We start from the raw sequence: 22,171 nt of genomic DNA, 5'->3' as shown, positions 1-22,171 counted from the left end.
TGAAACTGTACGTGCCTATGCCAACGTTTAAAATGTAAACAATGCTATCTACCAAACCCCCTTCTATATTCACCGCTTTTATGTCTATGACGCATGCCACAACGGTTTTCTGCTCTTAAACTAAAACGCCTTTTGCACATTAGCGCTCTGCTCTCACCTGCACTGGTTTTAATCGCGTCTTCTCGATGCTGCCATAATTACGCGCTGCTAGCGGTTCCGGATTCAAATAGTATTGTGCGCATGCGTGTGTTTACGTATGACGAATTCAGGATCCGCGCTCGCCTGTTTTGTTAAAAAAACGGCGGTTGCTAACTTTATAGATTACGGTGCTCACATCCCTTCCGTGTGTAAACGATGAGTATCCTGTGAAAATCTACCTTACTAAGCACTAACTTGATGAACCTTCACATGCCTGGAGTGAGACTGAAGACCTTTTAACGCTACAACCTTTTAACGCTACATGGAAGTTCCATGGTCCTAGTGGCCGATTCGGCTCTTATCTTCACGATACAGTGAAAATATGTGTACACATTAATACCGTTGTACAAAATGACATAATTACAAATAACACAAGAATTCAGTCCTGTCATTTAACCCGTTCGGTTTCAGGCTGTTCAAATAAAAAATCCAATGATTTTCCCTCTTCAAGAGGTTATTCTTATTTGTGGAACCTTCTTTTCTTACGACCTGTTCTAAGATGCATGCTCTTAACTGGCTGATATGGTGTTTTGCCTCCAAAAAATGCGTTGCCACTGTGGATTTTAATGAACCTGTCCGTATGTTGCTCTTGTGCTCAGTCAATCTTATTTTGAATTTCCTTTCGGTGTGACCCACATACACATGGGCATTTCAACATGTATATTATGTTGGCTGCATCACATGTTCCATTGACTTTAAGGTAGATGTTATTTCCTTTCATGGGATGGGTAACAACATTCCCCTTCATCACATTGTGGCAGTTACTACAGTTTTGGCACGGGATCGTGCCTCGATACTTTACTGCTTCCTTAAGTTCATGTGGTGTTGTAAAAAAATCTGACACATTTTTTGCTCTTGTGTATGCAAACATAGGTTCATTTGAAAATATTCCTTTGAAATCCGGCTCAACCGTCATCATTGCCCAATGTCTCTTAATAATGGCTTTATATTGTTGGCTTACATTAGAATATTTACTCACACATGTCAGCCGTTGCTGTTCTGTTCGTATGTTGCATGACAGCAATTCCTCTCGGGTTTTTAACAATGTCCTTTGTTGTGCTTGTTGAGTTATTGTTTCCGGATACCCTCTATCATCCATCTGTGGCCTGCCACCAGCAAACAGCATAGCCACAACCACCTGGTTGTGCTGAAGGCGCAGCGAGACCCACAGCTCAGTTTAATAGTTACCCCCTGGCTTATCTCCCCTTCCCCACAGGATCACATACCTCTACCAGTGCTCTTTAGTAAGCTCAGACGCCTCAGGGGAGTCCGTGGGCCTACCCCCTCCTACCTTGCCCCGTGCCTCTGAGTGCCTACACCCTTGCTTTGCACATGGCCAAGATACCTTGCCTTAACGTACATGGGTTAAACATGCCCACAAAAAGCCCAGTGTTGCTGTCCATGCTTCACAACTTTGTCTGCGACATGTGAACAAGTTCTTGCTCTAGGGCCCATGCTCCTCAGAGGTCTTCATCGGTTATTACACTTGCCATACTATGTTCAGTTATGGACTCCTATGATCTTGTATATTCTGTGACGGATTCAAGTTTCAAGTTTATTTTATTTAGCAGAGTTACTTAAAACTATTGCTACAAATAACTCATTGCAAGTTCAAAAATTAAAATCGATTAAAAGACAATATAGTATTTACAGTCCATTAAAAAAAGCAAGCAATTATTCTAGCAGCGTCAGTCTCTTTCCTTGTCAGCTGCAATGCTGATCTGATTTAGCATTTTCTTCTTCACTTTTGCTAAATATTTCACAAACCTACAGTTAAGCTGCGTGTCCCCAGGTGCAAAGCACGCTAACACGGCCTGTCTCCATGTATGGATGCCTCTCTGATTGAAAAGTGGTTTTAAAAGCTGTCTCTTTTCCTCTGTTAGATCTTTGCACGTACAGAGGAGATGCAGCGTATCGTCTTGCGCTGTCCCACACAGACGGCAGTTAGAATCAGATTGGTTTTTCCGCCAATGTGGAAAGTGCTTTGTGCGTGGCAACAAGCCTAGTCTGTATTTTAAAATTTTGATTTTTATATGTTTGGCGAAGCCAATAGCTAAATACTTTTGTGCAGCCTGAGAAGAATAGGGATCATCCAGCCATGCAACCTCTTTGTTAGGGCTGCCTTATCTTCAATCCAAGATTCCTGTTTTACAATTTTCTTTGTAGCTTTTTTGAGAAGACAGTGACTTGTCGGAGTTGCCCAAAGTTTGGTAAGGCCCAGGATTGACACACTAGTAGCTAAATATTTTGCTGCTGGAGATGACTGTTTCTGTTGTAGCTCAGTCCACAAGTGCCAGGTACCTGGTTTAGATTTCCTTACTCTGTCCCAGAAAATAACTGTTGCGTCTTTCCTTGCAATGGTCTGTTTTTGCACACCAAACTCGAGCCTGATTAGTGCTGGAGAGACTCGTGTAGGGAGACCTAAGACCATTCTGTATACTTTTGCAACCATGGCGTCCAAGAGCTTTGAATCCCTTCCTCTCTGTGCCTCGCTCCCGTAGGTTATTGTGGGAAGTTGTGCTCGTATAACTTCAACCAGAGGGGCGAGTGAGGGTCCTGTTAATCTGGAGTTTAGGTTTCTCACTGAGCGCCTTTATCAATGGTCACCCCCAAGTATTTATACTCTGACACTGACTCTATTGGAATCTTATCCAAAACCAGACAGGTATTTTCTTAAGGTTCTTTTTAATTGTCATGATTTTGGTTTTCTCCAGGTTGATGGTTAAATCATTAGCCTCCGAGTATTGGAACGTGATGTCTAGAAGACGCTGCAGACCCACCTTCGTTTGACTAATCAATACTATGTCATCAGCGTAAAGCAGGCATGGTAGTACTAGATTCCCAATCTTTGGGGAGTGTGTGTTGCAGGCATTTAATAACAGAATCAGATCTGCAAGAAACAGATTGAATAATGTTGGGGCCAGTACACAGCCTTGCTTGAGGCCTTTTGTTGTTGGAATTTTCCTGGATAGTGTTGACCCGTCGCCGAGCTTTACTTGCACCCAAGTTTCAGTGTGCAAGTTGATTAACAGGTTCAGTAAAACCTGGGGAATGCCCTAGCCTGCCAGTTTCAACCAGAGTTGCTGTCAGTTCACATGGTCAAAGGCTGCCCGGTAATCGATGACGCATAAATGTAATGGCGTTCTTGTGGCCTCAGCCTTATCAATTAACAAAGCCATTGTTATTATGTCGGTGATGGCTTGGCTCCCTCACTGACCGCTGGCCTTTTTGGGACCCACTGAATCTTGGTCAGCTCTCGATCTTCTTGTTTGTTTTATTGTTTCTTCCTTTCTGATATTTTGTAAAGTGCTCTGGTACCCTCTTGGGTCATGTTCGCGCTGTATAAAACCTTATAAATAAATAAATGTGTCTCCTGAAAGAGATGCACTTATTGAAGAAGAACTGGCCGAGAATGAGGTCTGACTGGTATGAGCAACACTATTACTCCACAGGGCGGTCCTAGTAAGAGGGCAGGAATAGCAATGTTGGTAACAATGAAATTTCAGGGCCAAGTCAAACAATCGCAAGCAGAGCTTTCTGGGAGGCTTCTCTCCCTATGGATCAGCCTCCATGCTCACTCACTTACCCTTCGTACACTCTTTTGCTCTAATGACAGGCAATAGCAGTTCATCACAAATGCCCTGAGCCTCGTCATTTCCTCCGCAGATGCAGACATTATAATGGGAGGTAATTTTAACCTTGTCCTTGACACAGAATTAGATAGACCAGGGCCTTTACACTGGGGGGACTACAGTGACCCCCACAGGTGAGAACCTTCGAACACGCTCATAAACAATCAGGCTCCAGTGGGGTGCGACAAGAGTTGACATTGGCACCCAAACAACTTACGGCCCAGGACAGGGAGTAATACTCCCCCCTCCGGTTAAAACAAACACATTATGCTGGGAGGAACAAGTCATTTTGACTCCTCACCTATAAACTTCGAGCCTACACACATAGGAACAGGATTACTGAAATCTGTTTACGACAAGGACAGAGCTCCACAGGGATGTGGAGATTGCCAAGGCATTTGAGGGCTTCTATATAGACCTCTATACCACTGAGGCAGTAGACAATCAAAACATTGGCAGGTAACTCACCAGCACACATATCACGTGCCTGCCAGAGGTGGAAGCACAACCCCTCCAGTCTAGGTGAGTGCACAAGTAAATGAGCACAAGAATATATGTTGTAAACACTTCCCATTAACGTCTTGGGATTTCAAACTGTCTTTAAGCTCTTGGACATGTTTATAATTTGGGACGGGGACTTTAACTCTGTTCTATTCCCAAAAAGGGGGGGAGGGAAGTGTGCAGGTTCACGTCTGAGGATGGGAACAGTTACACACATTTCCCACACACAAAATATGGGAAACTCCTACATGAAGTAATGTTTGGATTTGATTTGGGGTTTGCCAATGAGTTATGTGACCCGCCTGTCCCCCTCAGGCACACTTTCAATGGAAGAGGAAGCTTTTCGATCATAGACTACATATTGATGTCAAATAGACACTCAACTAGAGTTAAGTCTTTTACAACTCACAAAAATGCCCTGAGTGACCATTTTCCATTAAGTGTTTTGTTTACACTATTAAATAAACATTCAAACTCTAAGGATAAATTCTCTCTTGCCGCACAGAATATAGCCCTAAGTAAAGTAAATGGAAATTATAAAGAAAGTAGTGACCAAATGTAAATCTGCCTTCTTGGCTTGCCTATGAAATGAAATGAAATGAAAAAGGATTTGTAAGGCGCAACTAAACCCAAAGGCATCAAGGCGCAGTTGATGGTATTGCTGTTTGAGCGGGGGGAAAAACCGGGCGGCTACAGATAGGCTTCTGAGAAGAGCCAGGTCTTAAGAGCTTTGCGGAAGAGCACATGGGAATCAAGACCCTTGGGGTCAGCTGGAAGCGAGTTCCACAGTCTCGGTGCCAGAGAGCAGAAAGCCCTTCCTCCCCATCTGGCCTTGGAGACTCGGGGGACGGCGAGAAGATTTTTGTTTGCAGAGCGAAGAGCCCTGCCAGGGGCATAAGAGGACACCAGGGACCTAATACCCTGGGGACCAGACCCCTGCAGAGCACGGTGCGTGAGGCAGAGGATCTTGAAATTAATCCTAGCCTGCATAGGGAGCCAATGCAGATCCTTCCTGAGGGAGAAGCCTGAGGAGCGCCTCAGAGCAACTGCAACAAACTGGGCAGCTGCATTATGAACTATCTGAAGGCGCTGGACCAGACCTTTGTTTATGCCTAGATACAGTACGTTGCAGTAGTCCAGCCTGGAGGATATAAGGGCCACCGCAGCCTGTTTTCGGGCTTCTAACGAGAGATAATGAGAAATCTTTCTCATGATTCTCAAGATACTGCAGCACGTTTAGACCGTCCTGCTGACTTGTTTATCCAAAGAAAGGGTGGTGTCCAAGATAACACCCAGGTTGCGGGCCGATGAGGAGGGCGTAGGGCAGGCTCCGAGAGCAGAGGGCCACCAGTCCATCGACCAGATCTCCTGCTAGCCTCCAAAAATAGGGACCTCTGTTTTCTCCCCATTCAGTTTAAGGAAGTTCCTAATCATCCAGCCTGCAACTGCCTCCATACAATTCCTAACATTTTGGGCCGTGATATTAACGACCTTACAAGCTTGGCGAGTGGGGCCACATAGATGTTAAAAAGCATGGGGCTCAAGGACCCCACACTGCACAGGCTGGACAGGGGAGAGAAAGTCACCCAGCTTGACCCTTTGTTTTCGCTGATCAAGAAAAGATGTCAGGAGGCTCAGCGCTGGTCCATCGACTCCCAACTCACTAAGGCGGGTAGCCAGAATAGAGGGGGACAGGGTGTCAAATGCGGCAGTAAGTTCGAGCAGTACCAGCAAGGTGGTCTGGCCACTGTCGACCTTAGTGCGAATGTTATTGACAACCACTGTGAAAGCCGACTCTGTGCTATGTGCCCTCCGGAAACCATGCTGGGAGGAATCCAGGGAGCTGGAGCTATCCAGGAAGGCACTTAGGTGGCAGTTGAGGTGAGCCTCAAGCATCTTAGCGGGGGCAGGAAGAAGGGAAATGGGGCGAAAATTCTTCAGGATCAAAGGATCTAAGGCAGCCTTCTTTAGAAGGGGCTTGACTATGGCCATTTTCCACGATGAGGGGTAAATGCCTTCAGAGATAGCCAAGTTCATGACCTCCAAGAGCGGAGGCAGCATTACCTCCCTGCACTCTTTGAAGATTCTCAGGGGGCAGGGATCCAAAGGGGATCCGGATTTAAGTTTGTCAAAGAGCTGACCAAGTTGCTCAAGAGTGAGGAGGGGGAACTTGGAAAGATTGCAACGAGGTTCATAAACCTGACTTTCCAAAGGAGGTGAGACTGGCAGGGAGAGGCTCTCTAGGCCAAGGTTAAGGGCTTCTAGTGCAGTGTGGATATCCATTATCTTGGTGTAAAAGAAAGTGGAGATCTGGTCACACAGTTCTTGGGTAGCCACTGTGGGGTCGGGTGACTGAAGGAGGGATAGAGAGTCGAAAATTTTAAACAGTTCCCTGGGAGAGCTAAGTGAGGCAGTCAAGTTAGCGAAATACGCTTTCTTTTTCCCCAGCACCGCGGTTTTATATCCCCTGAGTAGACATTTATGTTTATCTTTCTACTTAGGGTCCAGATGTGATCTCCAGAGTCTTTCCTGTTTCCTGCACCCCTGCCTAAGCAGTCTGAGGGAATCTGAGAACCAGGGAGCCGAGGGCCGTTTCCTGGCAGAATAATGTTGCTTAACCGGCGCAAGAGAGTCCACAGCGCTCGTAATGGTATTTGACAAATCAAGGGCGGCTGCATCGGTGCCCTTTCTAAGGGGGGGCTTGAGACTAACCATCAGAGGTGCAAGTGTATCATTATTTAGCCCCCGAAAACTCCTCTTCAGTTCCCATATAATAGAGTCCTGCCGAAACATAGCAGGGTAATGAGGTGAGAGTTCAAGGGGGACGGCCAGATGGTCCGACCAGGACAGGGGAAGGGGAGAGCCAATTTCTAACCTGGAGTCGTTGGTGAAGACCCCATCCAGGGTATGTCCAGCTGAGTGGGTGGAGCTCCCTACTCCCTGTAGCAATCCACAGGAGGCAAGGGAGTCTAACAAGTGAACAGTGTCGGAGGAATTCGAATTTTCCAAGTGAAAATTTAAATCTCCGAGGATGGTCATATTAGGACGATCAATATAGGGCTCAAGAAGCTTAAGTAAATCTTGACTGAAAGCAGACCTAGGGCCCGGAGGCCTATAGATCAAGATCCCGGTGAAGGACATGGTAGGAGACGAATTTAACGCAAAGTGCATGGTCTGGAAGGAGTCCAGCGGGCAAGGGAGGGGTTCGGTCTGACATCTTATAGAGCTTTTGTGCAGTATGCCCAGCCCTCCCCCCCTGCGCCCTACTCTGTCCATTCTTGCCAAGGTATATCCCTCAGGGATCGCGGTAATGAGTTCAGGCCCTGTAGAGTCAGAGGCCCAGGTCTCAGTAATGAAGGCCCAAGAGGGGTTTCTGTCCGAGATGAATTCCCTGAACGCAACGTTGTTTTTGACTAGCGACCGTGCATTTATAAGAAAGCTGGTGTCCCTTATGAAAGGAAGGGGTCCTTGTTTCTTAGGTAAGGCCCGCTTATGGGCTGGGGGCAGGGGTGGTTTGATAGCTTCCTCTCTTATTACAACGGTACTCGAGAGCATCAAGAAACTTTTCGGGAGAAGCTGTGGGGTGACAAGGCTGCCGGGGGGTGTAAGGGATTGAAATTCGCGTAAAGAGTATAAGGGGTTGACTAGAACCTGAGTATGTATAGAACCAGCCTCCCTGGCCCCAGGCGCATCCTCGGCGCTGACGGGCGCAGACGGGCTGGACTCTGGCGCGACTCCGGCGCAAAAACGGCGCGTCCGCTGATCGCATCCGCTGCGCGGAGACATGCCCGTCTCCTTAAGTACTTTCGACTAGAATGCTGAAGGTGCTGTCTCACACCCAAGATGGCCGCTGCCGATTTCCACCGCCCGGGTCCTTGGTTCTCAGCACCTAACTCTGCTGAGACCGCCCAAAATGTGTGGAGAGAAATTAAAACTGCCGAGCTAACAGCAGAGTGCAAGGTGAGTATAGGAGGTGAAGTTGTAATAAAAATCGCCGTTTTAAAATCAGTGGCACAACAGAGAGGCACACACGCTGATCTAGCAAATCACACAGCACACCTCCCGGCTTTCCGCCTCAGGAGGGAACAACAAACAGCAAGAGCTCTAGATGAAACAACCACCTATGATCATGCTTTAAATTCATTCCAACAGATATCAGGATCTATAAAAGAAACCCTATTTATGCAGAAAAAGAATCTGCGCAGTAGAAATCAAGGGTAGTTTGATACCAAATGCACCCAGGCATATTCTAGATTAACACATGAGAAACATAAATCACTTAGAAATGCCAACTATATTAGAATGGCCAGGGGGGCATATAAGTGTACACTTAAAGAGTGCAAAGAAATGCTGAGGAAAGAAGCATGGATAGTCTTGCATGAAGCTTCTTTATCAAGAGACAGTTCTGCATTTTATAAGGCAGTCAAAGTCCCTTTTCTGGTCACCTGAGACGTTTCCTCCATTGAGACAGCAATTGCAGAGGAACAATGGGTGGCGCACTATTCTACTATGTATAAATGTAGCATGCAAGAAAACTCTACGGGAACACAACCACCACAGGACATCGTATTGTTATCTCCTTCGTGTCCCACTGATCTCTAGTTCACACTGGAAGAAGTTACTCGTGCTATCATGGCAAGTATAGGTGGGAAAGCTCCAGGACCCGACGGGGTCCCAGTAGATCTATATAAATCTAATTTGCTGCTAAGGGGCACGATTTTAACTCAGGTAATAACAGCAAGCTGTTCTTCTCATTTTATAGAAAGTTGGTCTGAATCAATCCGGGTTCCAATTTTTACAAAAGGTGATCACCAGGACCCGAGTTGTAATCGCCCATATCATCCCTGGTCAAAGTAGTATGGAGAATTATACTCAAAAGACTACCGGATTGGGCTGGAGACAACAGGATAATTTCTGAATTACAATTTGGTTTCTGCGAGGGTCTAGGTGCTGTTGATAAGAGTCTAAATTTTAATATTAGTGTAGGGAAGTACACGCTGTCAAAGCAGGGCCGGTTGTTTTTAGCATTTGTAGACCTCACTGCAGCCTTCAATTGTGTAATGCATGACAAATTATGGAAGACCTTGGAGGACCTAGGTGTGGAATCCCCATTAATATATTTTTTAAGGCAATTATATAGTGACTTAAAGGCAAGGATGCAGCATGGTGTCGGGGGGGGGGGAGTGCACTGCCTTATCTAAAACACAGAGAGGGGCAAGGCAAGACTGTGTGTTGGCCTACTTTTTATTTACACTTTATATTAATGGTCTAGGCCAAGTGCTGGTGAACCAGAGTCAGGACCTCCCACAAATTGCCAGACGGCCCATACCAGTCCTACTATATTCGTATGATGTCGTTTTGATGTCACGCACCCAAGTGGGACTTCAAAGGGTAGTGATTAGTTTCTCCTCATTTATGCATGATCTGGGTCTCAGGGTAAATTCGTCAAAGGCTTTTATTATGAGATGTGGTGCTGGTAGTTCTAAATGTAGAGATATCTATATTAATAAGAAAAAGGTTGAATTCACAAAAAGATTTTCTTACTTGGCCATCCTCTTTGATCAAACTGGAAGATGGACTCAGGCAGTTCAAGCAAAGAAATTAATGTTTATGAAAACCACTGCTACCTTAGCTAATTTTGCTAAAAAATTGGGCAGACGACCGCCGGTAGAGCTACTTCATATCTACCAGGCTAAGTGTGTTTCTACAGCTATGTACTGCTCAGGATCTGGGGACACGCCGATTTCCGCCCATTACAATTAGTTGAGAAAGCGTTTTAAGATTCTTATTAGCAGTCCCGATTAGTACATCCTCTTATGTATGCCATTTCGAATTAGATGTGCCATACATATCAGATCTCATAAAAATAAAACCTATTTTATTATGGCACAGGATCTGGACATCATCAAAAACTATGCTCAATCGGGACATTTTAGATTATAGTTTTAAACTTGAACTGTTATCAACTGTACCATGGCTAAAGTATGTAAAAAAAATGTATGTATGACCTTGGCAACCCCGATCTTTATAATGAGCCTAGTACAAAGACTGCTGTCACAAGAAAAGATCTTAAGGAAAAGTGTCTGATATTATTGGATTCGCTCAGACTATCTACAAAAATTGTGAAGTCAACAGTACTGGCAAATCAAATTATTTTAACAACCTATAGTATTCAGCCCTATCTCAAAATTGTTCCTGCTGGATATGACAGATTTTTATTCACCAGATTTAGTCTAGGGATTTTACATAGATTAACAAGTTTTCCAACAATGAAAGATTGATCAAGAGTGATGAACAAGTGCCCTAGTGATGATGTCTCTGAACAATCAACACTTCGGGGTCGATTCCGATCCGGTAAAAAAACGTCAGTTCGAATTGTATCTGGAGCCCTCTCCGTACGACTCGTACACACGTCGTATGACCCGACGAGTACGATCCGGACCGGGGCATCAGGACGCGATCCGTACGGTCCACGTCAGGTAAGGGCGATTCGTACGGAAAAGCGCACAATCACATACACACCGTACGGTGCGTATCCCCCATGATCGCAGGGGTACGCCCCGTACAACCAGCGTACATGGGGTACGGTGCATACCCCTGCGATCATGGGGGTATGCACTGTACCCCATGTACGCTGAGTGTACAGGGCGTGCCCCTGCGATAATGGGGGGTACGCACCGTACCCGGGGGGAGGCGTTCCGTACCTGTTTCGCCGCGAACTCTGCTTTTACGGCTGTTTTCAGCTCTCGTAAAAAAAGGGCCGTACGGTGCGTACCCGACACATATCGTACTTGCTGACTCGTATAAACCAGCCGCGAGCTGTACATATCTTGTGTACAGCGGGTTCCGACGGAGACTCGTACGAGGATTCGAGTCGTACGGTCTCTGTACGATTCGTACGGAGTCCGGCTCCTGGTACGAATCGTACTTCGACGTACATATGCGGGACGTTGCAGGGTACGATTCGTTCGGGAAAAACGCTCCGAACGGCTATTCAAAGTCGTTTTTCCCGAATCGGAATCGACCCCCAAATGTTGTTTTATTTTGTACATTTTACTCTGTGCAAAGATTAAGATGGATTTGACCACTTTTAAAGTCACTTCGTCTTAGGCAGTGCCGCCCTGCATTTATAGCCCAACAATTTCTCGAAAATGAATATTTTACATGGACTTTATAATTATTTTTAAAAAGTGTACTCAAATATAGAAAAGCTATCTTAATATGATTTTTTTTACATTCTTACCGTTATTAATGAATATGAAACGAAGATGAAAATGTAGTCTAATCTATCTGAATATATTCTATATATGATGTTTTAATATTTTGTTTATGTGATATTGTGTGCTTTTAGGATTATCTAAAAAGAAATCAAATAAAGCTTGCTTGACTTGACTTGACTTCACATACAGTAACAGGATTACTGAAATCTGTTCACGACAAGGACACAGCTCCACAGGGATGTGGAGATTACCCAGGCATTTGAGGGCTTCTACACAGACCTCTATAGCACTGAGGCAGTAGACAATCAAAACGTTGGTAGGTATCTCACCGGCAAACATATCACATGCCTGCCAGAGGTGGAAGCGCAAACCCTGGAGGCAGATAGCCACCTAGATGAGTTTCTCTCAGCTATAGGCCGGCCAGCTGCAACCCGGGAAAGCCCCAGGGCTAGATTACTTTAGTGCTAGCTTCTACAAGATGTTTACAGCTCAGCTGAGTCCCCTCTATACATGCCTCTACAACTACTTTGCCAAAACAGGCTCCCTCACAGCATGAATAAGGCGGTATTCACTATGATCCCCAAACCCAGGAAGGACCATATACTATGCTTCGCTTACCTCCCCATCTCTCTCCTAAATGCAGCTCCAAACTATTTATTGGCATCCTCGCCGCACATCAATCAGCTTATGCAGAGACCTTTTGACCTGGACCAGGCTGGTTTTATACCAGAACCTACAGAAACAACATGAAACACCTGTTGCACCTCATGGATAAAGCCCACCTATCCCAAAGGCCGACACTACTCATGACGCTGGACAATCAGAAAGCATTCAATTGAGTGCTTTGGCCATTCCTTTGACAGGTCCTGTAAGAGATAGGCGTATGCCCGCACTTTTGCACATGGCTCAACTTTACAAATCTTTCCCATCACCAGGGGTACAAAGCAGGGATGCCCGCTCTCTCTACTCCTTTTTGCACCCTACATGGAGTCCCTGGCTGACAAAATTCGGACAGTAGGCAGATTACTGGTGTTACTTTCGGGAGCCAGGAACATAAAATAGCACTTTATGCAGATGATATTATAGTGACCCTCATGCAGCCCCTTACATCATTGCCCACCCTGCTGGTCATGTTGCAGGGCCCCAGCTCGGTGGCTGGTTTTGAAATAAACTTCCTGAAATAATAGTCTTATAATAGTACCGCAGGATAAGCTCCAAGTAGAACACTAATTTCCATTTCCTTGAGTCCCTTACCTAGGTCTTAAGATTTGCTTGTCTTTAGGGGTCACACCCGAATGGAACTACGCAGACCTCCTGACCACAATAATGGATGACTTACAATCCTGAGGGAGCAGGGGGCTCTCCTGGTTGGGGCGTAATGCAGCTTTAAAGATGACAGCTCTCCCTAAGATTCTGTATGTTATGCAGACTGTCCTCCTCACCCCAGCTCCACACGATCTCAGCAAGATACAATAAATGCTATGAGTCTTACATTTTGGGGACAGGAGGCCTCACATGAGGGCATATCTACCTGTGGGAGATGGAGGACTGGGGATCCTGACCTTACACACTAATACCATACAGCGCAACTGCGCTATATGGTGGAATGATACAGCAACCTTTCGGAGAAGTATAGGTGCTTTATGGATCAAAGCATTGCTGGGATACACATCTGGAAGTGCCCTTGACTCCTTAAAATACACCGTCCACAGGAGTATACCTTTCCCTGGTCACCCAGGCAACAGTAGGAGCCTGGGACAAGGTTATGATCCCTAAAGAGCTGTAGTCTCCCATATCTCTCCTCACACCCATTATAAGGAACCCCAAATTCCCACCTGCTGCCACTAGGCAGGCCTTCCAAGTCTGGCAGCATGCAATGCTCAAAAGAGTGGGTGATCTCTTTGATCATACAGGATCCGTAGACTTCTCGCAACTCCAACAGGGCTATGACATTCAGCACTGGGTCATTCAGCCCGGAATCAGGCCCCACACATGCAAAACCTTGAACCCCTTTGAGAAATAGCGGCTCACAAAACAAGATGACAAGAGCTTCCCCTCAGACATCTATGCCTAGGTAAATAAAGCGACTTATCCTGCGAAGTCTCCATCCTAGGTACGATGGGAAAAAGAACTAGAGCTCTACTTCACAGATAGGGAATGGTTTGACATTCTCCACAGAGCACAACTCTCCTCCCGCAGGACTGCAGGTCGGCAAGCATTACACAAGGTCACTCACTACTGGTGTTATACTCCTGCAAGGATGGCGAGATGGAAAGATGGCAGCACGGACAACTGTTGGTACAACTGGGATCAAACAGGTACCCTGACAAATCTCCTGTGGTGCTACCCCAAACCATATGTGGTACTGGGAAGGTGTATTCAGAGACATCAATGAGATGTTCGCCACAGACATTCCAGCCTTACCCAGCTACATACTATTGGGACTTCTAATCACACTAACCTACCTCCTCCCTCTAATAAGGGCTGAGCTATCACAATGGCTCATTGTGCAGCAAATCAGGTCATCATCACCAAGTGGGGCACTGACTCTGTCTCTGCTGTTACCGATTGGCTTCACAAACTGTGGGACATCATAGCAATGGAGAAACTGACTGTCTTTCTGGAATTTAGGTTGACTCAATTTAATAAAATTTGGGGGTCGTGTCTCTGCCTTGTGGCCCACGAGCTTCATGAACTCTCCTGCCTGACCTACCTTTGTATCCTTCAGCTTTCCCCAGGAACCCAAGTGAGCCGTGCAGATGACGGAGCTGCTGGGGCAACTACTCGGTCTGCCTCCCATGGCATCAAACCTGGTCCATCTTAACTCTTGCAAGGGTACTTTGGTCTAACCTTCCTCTTGGCACTGTTCTAGTTCGTTCCTTCCTGTGTGTTCCCCTCCTGGACCTTTCTCTTGCTGTCCCTGGTTATGCCTCACCGGCCATTGGCTGTAGGTGAGAGTACGCATTACGTTTTGAATAAGTGCTCCAGTCCCTATAGCACAACCAGTGCTTCCTTTACACCACCGAGTAACATTCCTAATCTGGAGAAAGTGTTCTAGATGCTAAGGCCACTGTTAATTCCTTGCTATAATTATCTCTTTGTAATAATGCAGCTCAAATTCCTTTGCAGCTCGCATCTGTAGTAACTACACGTCATTTTAGGGTCAACTCCATGAAAGGTATTTGCCTTACTTAACTCCTCCTTAATTGACTCAAATTCTCTCTGTATTACATTTGTCCATTCAAATTTGATTTTGGCACAATAAAGCATAAAATGCTTTGGGTGGCGGAGCTTAAAGAATGTCTGCCATTCATACAGGTTATACATACTCTTGGCCATCAGCGTGTGGGAGCACATGCTGTTGGTAATTCTTTGGCTGACAAGGCAGTCAAATCTTCAGTGGCCACTTGTTCCATTGCAGCAGTTACAAGGTCCATGACTAAGATAGATAATGACATTTTGGGAGCTATAGCTGCTACGAAGGATGGAACTGCTTATCTGCAGGGCTTCCCTTTAAAGTATTCTGATCATTTATCTCCCGAACAAGTTCCTTATGCTAAAATACCTTCTGTTGGGGATTGGCTGATTCCCAACAAGGACTACAGACCTGCTTTGCTCATGGCTGAACATGAAGGCATGACTTATGCGCATGCTGGGGCATCTGCAACTATCTCTATTTTACAGCAACGTTACTGGAGGCGTGGTTTATGTAAACAGACCCAACGTTATGTAATTTTGTGTGACATTTGTCAGCAAATCAAACAATGTACGGTCTCACGCCTGCCACAAACACAGCTATGTATTTCCAATCAACCATTTGGCAGTGTATATCTTGATCGCTGTGGTCCATTCTCTTCTGATACTGCATATAAATATATTTTTGTTGCAGTTGATTTGTGCACTAGATTCCTTTGGGTTTGGCCACAACGCAGTACTGACGCTCGAAATGTCATTAGAGATTTGCATGTCTTTGTCGGGATGTTTACCTGTGGCACCTTCCATTCAGACCAAGGTCCAGCGTTTGCCTCTAAGGCGTACAAGGACGCGATGAAGTCGATGGGGGTGCTGGTGCAGTTTTCGTCTCCAGACAGGCCTGAGGGCAATTATATAGTGGAGCGAATGCACCGTGACTTAAAGCAATCTTTGACAGCTAGAGTCTTAGGTACTGGCAGGAACTGGTTGGCCCATTTGTATGGATTTCAACTTGTACTTAATAATCTCCTGAGAAGATCTCTGGGTGGGCGGACCCCATACGAAATGCTCTTTGGCATTAAAATGTTTGTGCCAGACCTTAATGGTCTAGACGTTGTGGCGGCTGCCGCAACCTTTGACGTAGATAATCATTCTACTATGTTACAGGACCTACAAAAGACCAGTGACCGCTATGCAACGTTCAATTTACACTCTTCCGATGATGCAGCACTGCTGATTCCGGTCGCCGGCTGGCTCCCTAAGATTGGAGATCTGGTACGAGAAAAGCTGGAGAACAAAAAGGAATTTGGTCCCTCTTATTGTTGCATCAGTTCCAGTACTTGGATTGAAGGGTAGTCGTACAGCCATTTTACCACCTTTGCCTGGTCTCAAAGACAACACATATAAAGCGTAACACCTGCAGGTTCATGCAACTCTATCTCTTTGAATCCAGTTAATTCATCCTCTTTGACTACTGCATGTATCACTGGAGGTGAGGTGGAAGCAACTATTGACCTTTTGCCTGTTCTGCCTACATCCTCCTCCAACACAGATGCTGAGTATACATACCCTGCTGATGAGTCCCATGGCAAAGTGCCGAACAGTCCTCGACAACATCAAGGGGCTGCTGCCCTACCTCCTTCAATAGACATAGGTGCAAGTGGTTATTTTGGGGACCATGCCAGCTTCTCTTATCAATCATCCTCCAGATATTCTAATTCAACACTTCCACTGACAAAAATAGATATTTTCATCTCTTGGTTCAAATAGACTTACCTGGTTCCCCCCGTGGACCTACATCTGGTTGGTCCTTATTCTGATTTTCCTGTTCATGTCGATTGGATTTCTAAAAGTATGTTTCTTGCTCATCAATTGTCATTATTTGCCATAACGCTCTGCTGTGAACTTGGTTGTTGGTATTCTGGCCCCTCATACATAGTCCCATATCATGAAACTTGGCATTGTAGCTTTCGAACTTCACAGCCTGACGGAGGTCCTCATGATACAATGCGTGTTTCGCGTCTCCTTAAGAGATGTGCTAACACAGGACCTACATTCTGATGATTGGGACATACAAGCAGTGCATTCATTGTTCTAAAACCCTTAGAGATAAATTCACATATTTCACAGATTATGACACGTCTAATCCAGAATCCTATTTTTTTAAATTGCAGCCGTCATCCCAACCCAACCCAATTATTCTGACCTATTCCAATTCATTCAGAACTGATCTGGCCACGCAGGGTTATGATCACTGGAAGGAAATCATTGATTTGAAATCAATTTGGAGCACTAAAGCTTGGCAGGTTCAGGGAACGGAAGCTTTGCATCATGCCTGCCTAATCCCGACTCAAATGTTATATTTAAAAGATACAGTGCACCATACTACATGCTTTGGCTTGGCAACTGGCCGAAATTTGAATAACCCATCTCATTCCGTCTTTAGCGGAATATGACAATTGGCCTACACAAACGAATTATACAATCGATGTTTGTTTCAAAATGACACTTTCAATGTCTCTGACCCGTCTGGATGGTTAGTGTGGCAAACCAATTCAAACGCATGCCAGCTGCGTTTTTATAATGTAACGCCTGGTTTCACACAGACTAGACCAGATCCTTGTTATCCACATTCACATTCGGTCACCACATGCTCAGTTGGTAAATTGTGCCAACAATGGTTGGAACACTCAACTTTATTGTCAGTCAAACGACACTTGCCACTCTTGTGGAGGCATATCCATTTAGCTGATTTTATCTTAGTTCTTAGAACTCCTAGAGCAAGGAGGTTTATCTATGTAGCTTACAATGACATTTGGAAACTTTCGCAGTTTGAGACAGCGCTTCGCCTGTGCCAAATTGATCAAGCAAACTTATAAAAAGTCCTTGCAGCAGCCAACAATACCATCAATACGCTTTGTTCGCGTATTTATACTCTGGCTAATATTGTTTCATCGGTCATTGAAATTTTTTAGAATGATGTATCTGTGTTATATCATGGTCAAAATCAATTACGATCGATTATGCAGTTTGCATGGACGTTACAGACTCTCAAAATGTGGAAAGTCTCTTGGGATTATTTTGAATGCTTCTGCTTTGCTTTTACCATTTAATCTGACTGATAAACAGAGATTTATGTCTTTGAAAGATTCTACATACACGTTGTTGCACATTTAACGTTTAAAACACTTGCCATTCTCCGTAGCGGAGATGGATTCGGCTGTATGGTTAATTCATGGGTTTATCTCTCTCCCTTTTTCGCTGTTTCAATTTAAATCATATATGAAACATTTCCTGATAGGCCGCTTTGAACCCCTGGGTAGTGTGTTCCTCCATCAGTTATGGTCCCTACATTTCACTTACAGATGTCAACGGGACAATAAGGAAGTTTTCCTAACAGGGAATGACTGCGATTCCACAGTGGGACATTCCCTAGTTTGTAAACATGTTAGGTTGCACTGCGCTTGTAATGTATCTGCGCCTAATCTGGCTTGTTTTTTTAAAGGAACTCCCGTCCCAACAATAATTTCTGCTTTTACATTGCTTACTAATGGCAGTTATCTTATTTAGAATAACCACGACTGGTGTGGTTTACGGACTGGAATCCGGTATATAGTAACAATTTCACAACGTGTTACTTGTTGTGGCAATGTCCTTTTTACGCCCCCTCATGGGAAAGTAGATAGTTCTATTTGGCCTTCCATTCCAACTTTGAAAACAGATTTCAACAAATTAAGCAGACTCAAAGCGCTTTCGTTTCAACAAGAAGTGGTTCTCACTCAAGCTTGAGAGACCTTCAAATTGCAGGTGGCGAGAACATCTAGCAAGATTCGGTCACTTCTGAATACAACCCTCCCACTTCATTTTGGGGAGCTTATACATCAAATATTTAATACGTCTGACACCAAAGGCCTTGCACATTTGTTTAAGCTTGTGGTATCTGGCCTTGTGACTTCTTTTGAGACGATATTTGGAGTAATACCTGCTTTATTCATTCTCTTTTTTCTAGCATCTTCTGCGGGTTTCCTTTGTTACTGGCTGCTTCTTCTGTTCCTGATATGCAATGGCTGCCTATCCTGTGTTAATGCACAGACCAGGCCATTTGCAACTGTACCGTGATCAAATGCAACAACTTTTTGGATGCTTGCCATTAGCGACACTTAGCATGAGTTATGCACTGACTTTTCGCTTTGCCTACTTTACTTGCGTACAACCTGTGTTCTATTATCAGCAGTGCCCCTTCTATTGGGCTGTGAATTTATGCCTCTCCAATACGTCATGTTCAGACACGGATTTTGCCCAGTTAATGGGTCCTTTAGTGGCCCATGAGCAGGGCTGTTCTGGGATTGGCCTTATGGCGCATGTAGCTGCACTTGGAATCTTGGCTGAAAGGGATATCTGTGCGGCTGCGCAGAATCTTTTGCAATGGAGTTTCATCGAATATCACGCAAGTTGTCCGGAAATGCTCTTGGAAGCATCGGATTATGAGGAGCACATCTGTTTCTGTGACCTACTTGATTGGATGGCTTCCCTTTTTTCTACTAATGATAGGGATGACCTTTTGGAAGGAATTGCATTCTTAAGTTCACGTACTGTGATGGATTTTCCACCTCCATCTTAACCACGTTTTCTGGGAAACAAGACTATTTTAAAACAACATACAGTCTGCTTACCTTTGAACTCTGTTTTGGTCCATTGTCTATATACTATGACCTTACATATGGCCGTTAGGGTCATTGTCGACATTGCTAAGTTAGCATGAGCTTTGCTGCAATGATGCTGCTTTTGCGCACGTTACTACATGACTTTATTATGCAAGACTCTGTGCATTTTACATGAGAACTGATGCTTTTCACATTCTCTGCTAGTTCCTGGAGTTTAGTCTGAACACGATGTGCAAGGTTGATAAACAATGCCCCTTGTTATTCTGTTCTGGTCAGTCCCTAGCACCTAGACAAAACACGCAAAACACAGCTGCATTGCTGGAAACTCGTGCTTTGATATTACGGGGATGCATGTTGTTCAAACACACACTTGGAGAGAGACCTTTCCATGGCGAAGAGTTATACTGTTCCTATGATGTAAAGCTTCCATCTAGGCTTTAAGGTATGGGGTCTGCTGACAAAGTCCAGAGACATTCCTTTATATAATAAACTCCTTCTTACCAAGGGGAGGGTGTTAGGCGTTATAGTCCTTTGCCACTGTATGTATATGAAGACATCCCCCTTTATCCCCCTGCAGGTAGGTCGCCCCCCTAGCCACCACGCGGTCCTCCCCGTGCTGTGCGCTGTTGCGCTGTTGAGACGCTCTGTCCACTACTCGCTCTGACCACGACTGCTCCTCCTGGTAACTTGTGCCATTCTGCCTTATTGTCTATTTCCCTGCATTTGCCTTCTGTATCCATTATTGTAACTTGTGCCGTTTTCTGTTGTTTTTTCCCCTCATTTGCCTTGTGTACATCTGTGCCTGCTCCCCCCTTTGCCGTCTGTACCCTCGGTCTGGTTCCCATTGTGTCCCTTTGCCTTCTGTTACCCTGGTGACCCTGTGATTGTTGCCCCCTCGCTCCCCCTTTTCCTACTGTGCCCCCTGCTTCCCGCTTCGCCCTTGCTTCCCACCGCTGCTCCCTGCGGCCCCACCCCCCCGCCGTTCCCATTCGCTCCCCTCTCCCGCCTCCCAGCTGCTCCTCCCTCCCTCAGCCCCTCATATGGAGGCTGCCCGGTGGTAAAGGGAGCGACCATTGACCCTGCCTGCAGGTAGGTCGCCCCCCTAGCCACCACGAGGTCCTCCCCGTGCTGTGCGCTGTTGCGCTGTTGAGACGCTCTGTCCACTACTCGCTCTGACCACGACTGCTCCTCCTGGTAACTTGTGCCGTTCTGCCTTATTGTCTATTTCCCTGCATTTGCCTTCTGTATCCATTATTGTAACTTGTGCCGTTTTCTGTTGTTTTTTCCCCTCATTTGCCTTGTGTACATCTGTGCCTGCTCCCCCCTTCGCCGTCTGTACCCTCGGTCTGGTTCCCATTGTGTCCCTTTGCCTTCTGTTACCCTGGTGACCCAGTGATTGTTGCCCCTCGCTCCCCCTTTTTCCTTCTGTGCCCCCCCGCTTCCTGCTTCGCCCTTGCTTCCCGCCGCTGCTCCCTGCGGCCCCACCCCCCGCCGTTCCCATTCGCTCCACTCTCCCGCCTCCCAGCTGCTCCTCCCTCCCTCAGCCCCTCATATGGAGGCCGCCCGGTGGTAAAGGGAGCAACCATTGACCCTGCCTGCAGGTAGGTCGCCCCCTAGCCACCACACGGTCCTCCCCGTGCTGTGCGCTGTTGCGCTGTTGAGACGCTCTGTCCACTACTCGCTCTGACCACGACTGCTCCTCCTGGTAACTTGTGCCGTTCTGCCTTATTGTCTATTTCCCTGCATTTGCCTTCTGTATCCATTATTGTAACTTGTGCCGTTTTCTGTTGTTTTTCCCCTCATTTGCCTTGTGTACATCTGTGCCTGCTCCCCCCTTCGCCGTCTGTACCCTCGGTCTGGTTCCCATTGTGTCCCTTTGCCTTCTGTTACCCTGGTGACCCTGTGATTGTTGCCCCCTCGCTCCCGCTTTTCCTTCTGGGACCTGCTTGACGCGACAGCACCGGACGTCGCCTTCCTCACCGAAACCTGGATGAACGCCTCCTCAGCGCCCGACATCGCCATAGCCATCCCGGACGGATACAAGATCCCCCGGAAGGACCGGGTCAACCAGATGGGAGGAGGCATCGCCATCATACACAAGAACACCATCCGCATCTCGACTAACTCCGACGAAACCTTCACCGCCGCCGAACACCTGCACTTCCAGATACACACCAACCCCAAGACCACCCTCCGAGGCACCCTCATCTACAGACCCCCGGGACCACGCACACAATTCAGCGAAGACATCGCAGACTTCATCAGCCCGCACGCCCTTCCCTCCGCCGACTACATCCTCCTAGGAAACCTCAACTTCCACCTGGAGAACAACAACGACAGAAACACCACCGCCCTGCTGGACAACCTCGCCAAACTCGGACTCAAGCAACTGGTGAACACCCCCACCCACTACGCCGGCCACACGCTTGACCCCGTCTTCTCATCCAGCAAACACATCTCTTTCAGCCACGCCACAGGACTCCACTGGACCGACCACAGCTGCGTCCACTTCAGCTTCAGAAGAACTACGACCCACTACCCGCAACAGGTTCCCCGCCGGAGCTGGAGCAAGATCACCGCCTCCCTCAGCCAGAACACTCCCACCAGCACAACGGACCCCAATGAAGCAGCCAGCAACCTCACCAAGTGGCTGACCGCCTGCGCCGATGACCTCGCACCACTAAAGAAACCTCCCTGCAGACCCGGCAGCAAGAAAACCCCCTGGTTCACCGACGAACTCAAGGAATCCAAGAACTGCCGCACC

General features: G+C 46.3%; 1 long non-coding RNA gene across 2 annotated transcripts in view; it reads right to left on the bottom strand.

Moving 5' to 3' along the window:
- LOC144771630 (uncharacterized) overlaps window positions 1-22,171 on the bottom strand; it is a 65,727-nt gene that overhangs the window by 387 nt on the left and 43,169 nt on the right. The window lies entirely within an intron of this gene.

This window comes from Lissotriton helveticus, chromosome 8, assembly GCF_964261635.1.
Source record: "Lissotriton helveticus chromosome 8, aLisHel1.1, whole genome shotgun sequence".
Classification (NCBI taxonomy): domain Eukaryota; kingdom Metazoa; phylum Chordata; class Amphibia; order Caudata; family Salamandridae; genus Lissotriton; species Lissotriton helveticus.
This window is presented reverse-complemented; position numbering and strand designations above follow the sequence as displayed.